Here is a 6,000-nt window from a genome sequence, read left to right as displayed (position 1 = left end):
ATAACTGGCCGAAATAGCTCATTTGGGAGAGCGTTAGACTGAAGATCTAAAGATCCCTGGTTCAATCCCATGTTTCGGCAAAGACTCAGAAGTCAGCTTGTTAGGCGTGTTTCTTTCTTGGATTCAGCTTCTGGTGACGTTTTATTTAATTGATAAAACCTTTCATCAACCTAATTGACATACCATCAGTACAAGACAGTACTTGTTTTCTATCTTCCTTTCAAAATGGATTCCACCTCTCTTGCCTTCAGCTTTGACTTCCATTATTTACTGTTTCTGTCTTGATTTTTAGGTAACCCGCAGTCTGCATCAGTCTCCATCTTCCCTTGAACCAAAGTGTCGGATGAAATAGCTTGCTTACTCATGCCACACATTTCTGTGCATTAGATTGCTAGCCTATTTAGAGTTTAGAAAAAAAGAAATACCTAGCTTGCACAATAAAAAACGAATTCCCTAATTACACCCAGTTAACTGGAGAAGGATACAGCAAAGTTTAAGACATAGCTGTACCCTCACTGTAAATGATTTAGACTTCTGTGTCTTGTCTACAATGATTAAAAAAGATACGGAAAGCTTTTTGTGACACCTGGCTAAAATATCTCAGTTGGGAGAGTGTTAAACTAAAGATAAAAAAGGTCCTTGGTTCAATCCTGGGTTGTGCCAAAGACCAAGCACTCAGCTTGTTAGGCATGTTTCTTTCTTGGAGTCACTCTCAAGTGACATTTTATTTCATTGATAAAAACTTGCATCAACCTGATCGACATGCCATCGGTACAAAAGAGCACTTATTTTCTATCTTCCTTTCAAAATGGCTTCCACCTCTCTTGCCTTCAGCTTTGACTTCCATTATTTCCCGTTTGTATCTTGATTTTGATGTAAACCGTAGGCGGCGTCATCTTCCATTTTCCCATGAGCCAAACTGTCAGATGATATAGCTTGCTTAGTCATGCCACACATTTCTGTTTATGAGAGTGGTAGCCTATTCAGAGTTTAGAAAAAAAGAAGTACCTACCTCGCGTAGCAAAAAAGTAAAGGAGTAATTGCCCCCAGTTAGCTACAGAAGGATACAGCAAAGTGTAACACATAGCTGTACCCTCACAGTGAATGATTGCGACTTATATTTCTTGTCTACAATGATTAACAATAATAAGGAAGGCACTGTGAAAAAACGGGCTGAAAGAGCTCAGTTGCGAGGACGTCAAACTTTAGATCTAAGGGTCCCTGGTTAAATCCTTGGTTTGGTCAAAGACTGAGCAGCTAGTTCGTCAGGCAAGTTTCTTTTTTGGAGTCAGCTTCCGGTGACGTTTTATTTAATTAATAAAACCTTTCATCAACCTAATTGACATACCATCAGTACAAGACAGTACGTGTTTTCTATCTTCCTTTGAAAATGGATTCCACCTCTCTTGCCTTCAGCTTTGAATTCCATTATTTCCCGTTTCTATCTCGATTTTAGGGTAAACTGTAGCCTGCATCATTTTCCATCTAACCTTGGACCAAAGTGTCAGATGATATAGCTTGCTTCCTCATGCCACACATTTCTGTGTATTAGATTGCTAGCCTATTTAGCGTTTAGAAAAAAAGAAATACCTAGCTTGCGCAATAAAAAATAAATTGACTAATTGTGCCCAGTTAGCTGCAGAAGGATACAGCATACTTTAACACATAGATGTTCCCTCCTAGTGATTGATCAGATGCCCACTTGTTGCCTACAATGATTAAGAATCATCAGGAAGGTATTCTCTGACAACTGGCTGAAATAGCTCAGTTGGGAGAGCGTTAGACTGAAGATCTAAAGGTCCCTGGTTCAAACCCGGGTTTCGGCAAGGACTGAGCACCTAGCTAATTAGGTGTAGTTCTCTCTTGGAGTCAGCTTCAGTAGACATTTTAGTTCATAGATGAAACCTTTTAATAACCTGATCGACATACCATCAGTAGAGCACAGCACTTGCGTTCTATCTTCCTTTCAAAATGGCTTCCACCTCTCTTGCCATCAGCTTTGACTTCCATTATTTCCAGATTCTATCTTGATTTTAATGTAAAGCTTAGGCTGCATCATCTTCCATTTTCCCTTGAACCAAGCTGTCAGATGATATAGCTTGCTTACTCATCCCACACATTTGTGTGCCTATTGAGAGTTTGGAATAAAAGAAGTACCTAGGTTGTGCACCAAAAAAGTAAATGAGTAAATGCACCCAGTTAGCTGCAGAAGGATACCGGAAGTTTAAGACATAGCTGTACCCTCAAAGTGAATGATTTCGAGGTGTATGTCTTGTCTACAATGATTAAGAAGAAAACGGAGGGACCTGTGAAATAACTGGTTGAAATAGCTCAGTTGGGAGAGCGCTAGACTGAAGATCTAAAGGTCCCTGGTTCAATCCCGGGTTTCGGCAAAGACTCAGAAGACAGCTTGTTAGCCGTGTTTCTTTCTTGGATTCAGCTTCTGGTGACGTTTTATTTAATTGATAAAACCTTTCATCAACCTAATTGACATACCATCAGTACAAGACAGTACTTGTTTTCTATCTTCCTTTCAAAATGGATTCCACCTCTCTTGCCTTCAGCTTTGACTTCCATTATTTACTGTTTCTATCTTGATTTTAAGGTAACCCGCAGTCTGCATCAGTCTCCATCTTCCCTTGAACCAAAGTGTCGGATGAAATAGCTTGCTTACTCATGCCACACATTTCTGTGCATTAGATTGCTAGCCTATTTAGAGTTTAGAAAAAAAGAAATACCTAGCTTGCAGAATAAAAAACAAATTCCCTAATTACACCCAGTTAACTGGAGAAGGATACAACAAAGTTTAAGACATAGCTGTACCCTCACAGTGAATGATTTAGACTTCTGTGTCTTGTCTACAATGATTAAAAATGATACGGAAAGCTTTTCATGACACCTGGCTAAAATATCTCAGTTAGGATAATGTTAGACACTAGATAAAAGAGGTCCTTGGTTCAATCCTGGGTTGTGCCAAAGACCAAGCACTCAGCTTGTTAGGCATGTTTCTTTCTTGGAGTCACTCTCAAGGGACATTTTATTTCATTGATAAAAACTTGCATCAACCTGATCGACATGCCATCGGTACAAAAGAGCACTTATTTTCTATCTTCCTTTCAAAATGGCTTCCACCTCTCTTGCCTTCAGCTTTGACTTCCATTATTTCCCGTTTCTATCTTGATTTTGATGTAAACCGTAGGCGGCGTCATCTTCCATTTTCCCATGAGCCAAACTGTCAGATGATATAGCTTGCTTAGTCATGCCACACATTTCTGTTTATGAGAGTGGTAGCCTATTCAGAGTTTAGAAAAAAAGAAGTACCTAGCTCGCGTAGCAAAAAAGTAAAGGAGTAATTGCCCCCAGTTAGCTACAGAAGGATACAGCAAAGTGTAACACATAGCTGTACCCTCACAGTGAATGATTGCGACTTATATTTCTTGTCTACAATGATTAATAATAATAAGGAAGGCACTGTGAAAAAACGGGCTGAAAGAGCTCAGTTGCGAGGACGTCAAACTTTAGATCTAAGGGTCCCTGGTTAAATTCTTGGTTTGGTCAAAGACTGAGCAGCTAGTTCGTCAGGCAAGTTTCTTTTTTGGAGTCAGCTTCCGGTGACGTTTTATTTAATTAATAAAACCTTTCATCAACCTAATTGACATACCATCAGTACAAGACAGTACGTGTTTTCTATCTTCCTTTGAAAATGGATTCCACCTCTCTTGCCTTCAGCTTTGACTTCCATTATTTCCCGTTTCTATCTCGATTTTAGGGTAAACTGTAGCCTGCATCATTTTCCATCTAACCTTGGACCAAAGTGTCAGATGATATAGCTTGCTTCCTCATGCCACACATTTCTGTGTATTAGATTGCTAGCCTATTTAGCGTTTAGAAAAAAAGAAATACCTAGCTTGCGCAATAAAAAATGAATTGACTAATTGTGCCCAGTTAGCTGCAGAAGGATACAGCATACTTTAACACATAGATGTACCCTCCTAGTGATTGATCAGATGCCCACTTGTTGCCTACAATGATTAAGAATCATCAGGAAGGTATTCTTTGACAACTGGCCGAAATAGCTCAGTTGGGAGAGCGTTAGACTGAAGATCTAAAGGTCCCTGGTTCAATCCCGGGTTTTGGCAAGGAGTGAGCACCTAGCTAATTAGGTGTAGTTCTCTCTTGGAGTCAGCTTCAGTAGACATTTTAATTCATAGATGAAACCTTTCAATAACCTGATCGACATACCATCAGTAGAGCACAGCACTTGCGTTCTATCTTCCTTTCAAAATGACTTCCACCTCTCTTGCCTTCAGCTTTGACTTCCATTATTTCCAGTTTCTATCTTGATTTTAATGTAAAGCTTAGGCTGCATCATCTTCTATTTTCCCATGAACCAAGCTGTCAGATGATATAGCTTGCTTACTCATCCCACACATTTGTGTGCCTATTCAGAGTTTGGAATAAAAGAAGTACCTAGGTTGCGCACCAAAAAAGTAAATGAGTAAATGCACCCAGTTAGCTGCAGAAGGATACCGGAAGTTTAAGACATAGCTGTACCCTCAAAGTGAATGATTTCGAGGTGTATGTCTTATCTACAATGATTAAGAAGAAAACGGAGGGACCTGTGAAATAACTGGCCGAAATAGCTCAGTTGGGAGAGTGTTAGACTGAAGATCTAAAGGTCCCTGGTTCAATCCCGGGTTTCGACAAAGACTCAGAAGGCAGCTTGTTAGGCGTGTTTCTTTCTTGGATTCAGCTTCTGGTGACGTTTTATTTAATTGATAAAACCTTTCATCAACCTAATTGACATACCATCAGTACAAGACAGTACGTGTTTTCTATCTTCCTTTGAAAATGGTTTCCACCTCTCTTGCCTTCAGCTTTGACTTCGATTATTTGCCGTTTCTATCTCGATTTTAGGGTAAACTGTAGCCTGCATCATTTTCCATCTAACCTTGGACCAAAGTGTCAGATGATATAGCTTGCTTCCTCATGCCACACATTTCTGTGTATTAGATTGCTAGCCTATTTAGCGTTTAGAAAAAAAGAAATACCTAGCTTGCGCAATAAAAAATAAATTGACTAATTGTGCCCAGTTAGCTGCAGAAGGATACAGCATACTTTAACACATAGATGTACCCTCCTAGTGATTGATCAGATGCCCACTTGTTGCCTACAATGATTAAGAATCATCAGGAAGGTATTCTCTGACAACTGGCCGAAATAGCTCAGTTGGGAGAGCGTTAGACTGAAGATCTAAAGGTCCCTGGTTCAATCCCGGGTTTCGGCAAGGACTGAGCACCTAGCTAATTAGGTGTAGTTCTCTCTTGGAGTCAGCTTCAGTAGACATTTTAGTTCATAGATGAAACCTTTCAATAACCTGATCGACATACCATCAGTAGAGCACAGCACTTGCGTTCTATCTTCCTTTCAAAATGGCTTCCACCTCTGTTGCCTTCAGCTTTGACTTCCATTATTTCCAGTTTGTATCTTGATTTTAATGTAAAGCTTAGGCTGCATCATCTTCTATTTTCCCATGAACCAAGCTGTCAGATGATATAGCTTGCTTACTCATCCCACACATTTGTGTGCCTATTCAGAGTTTGGAATAAAAGAAGTACCTAGGTTGCGCACCAAAAAAGTAAATGAGTAAATGCACCCAGTTAGCTGCAGAAGGATACCGGAAGTTTAAGACATAGCTGTACCATCAAAGTGAATGATTTCGGGGTGTATGTCTTGTCTACAATGATTAAGAAGAAAACGGAGGGACCTGTGAAATAACTGGCCGAAATAGCTCAGTTGGGAGAGCGTTAGACTGAAGATCTAAAGGTCCCTGGTTCAATCCCGGGTTTCGGCAAAGACTCAGAAGACAGCTTTTTAGGCGTGTTTCTTTCTTGGATTCAGCTTCTGGTGACGTTTTATTTAATTGATAAAACCTTTCATCAACCTAATTGACATACCATCAGTACAAGACAGTACTTGTTTTCTATCTTCCTTTCAAAA

General features: G+C 39.8%; 3 non-coding genes across 3 annotated transcripts; all 3 read left to right on the top strand.

Moving 5' to 3' along the window:
• Positions 1–4,066: 4,066 nt before the first annotated feature.
• TRNAF-GAA (transfer RNA phenylalanine (anticodon GAA)) lies at positions 4,067–4,139 on the top strand. Its single transcript has one exon. It is a non-coding gene; the product is annotated as a tRNA-Phe (tRNA).
• Positions 4,140–5,214: 1,075 nt separating this feature from the next.
• TRNAF-GAA (transfer RNA phenylalanine (anticodon GAA)) lies at positions 5,215–5,287 on the top strand. Its single transcript has one exon. It is a non-coding gene; the product is annotated as a tRNA-Phe (tRNA).
• A 494-nt stretch (positions 5,288–5,781) lies between these two features.
• TRNAF-GAA (transfer RNA phenylalanine (anticodon GAA)) lies at positions 5,782–5,854 on the top strand. Its single transcript has one exon. It is a non-coding gene; the product is annotated as a tRNA-Phe (tRNA).
• The last annotated feature ends 146 nt before the right edge of the window (positions 5,855–6,000 follow it).

This window comes from Pleurodeles waltl, chromosome 8 (genome assembly GCF_031143425.1).
Source record: "Pleurodeles waltl isolate 20211129_DDA chromosome 8, aPleWal1.hap1.20221129, whole genome shotgun sequence".
Lineage (NCBI taxonomy): Eukaryota > Metazoa > Chordata > Amphibia > Caudata > Salamandridae > Pleurodeles > Pleurodeles waltl.
This window is presented reverse-complemented; position numbering and strand designations above follow the sequence as displayed.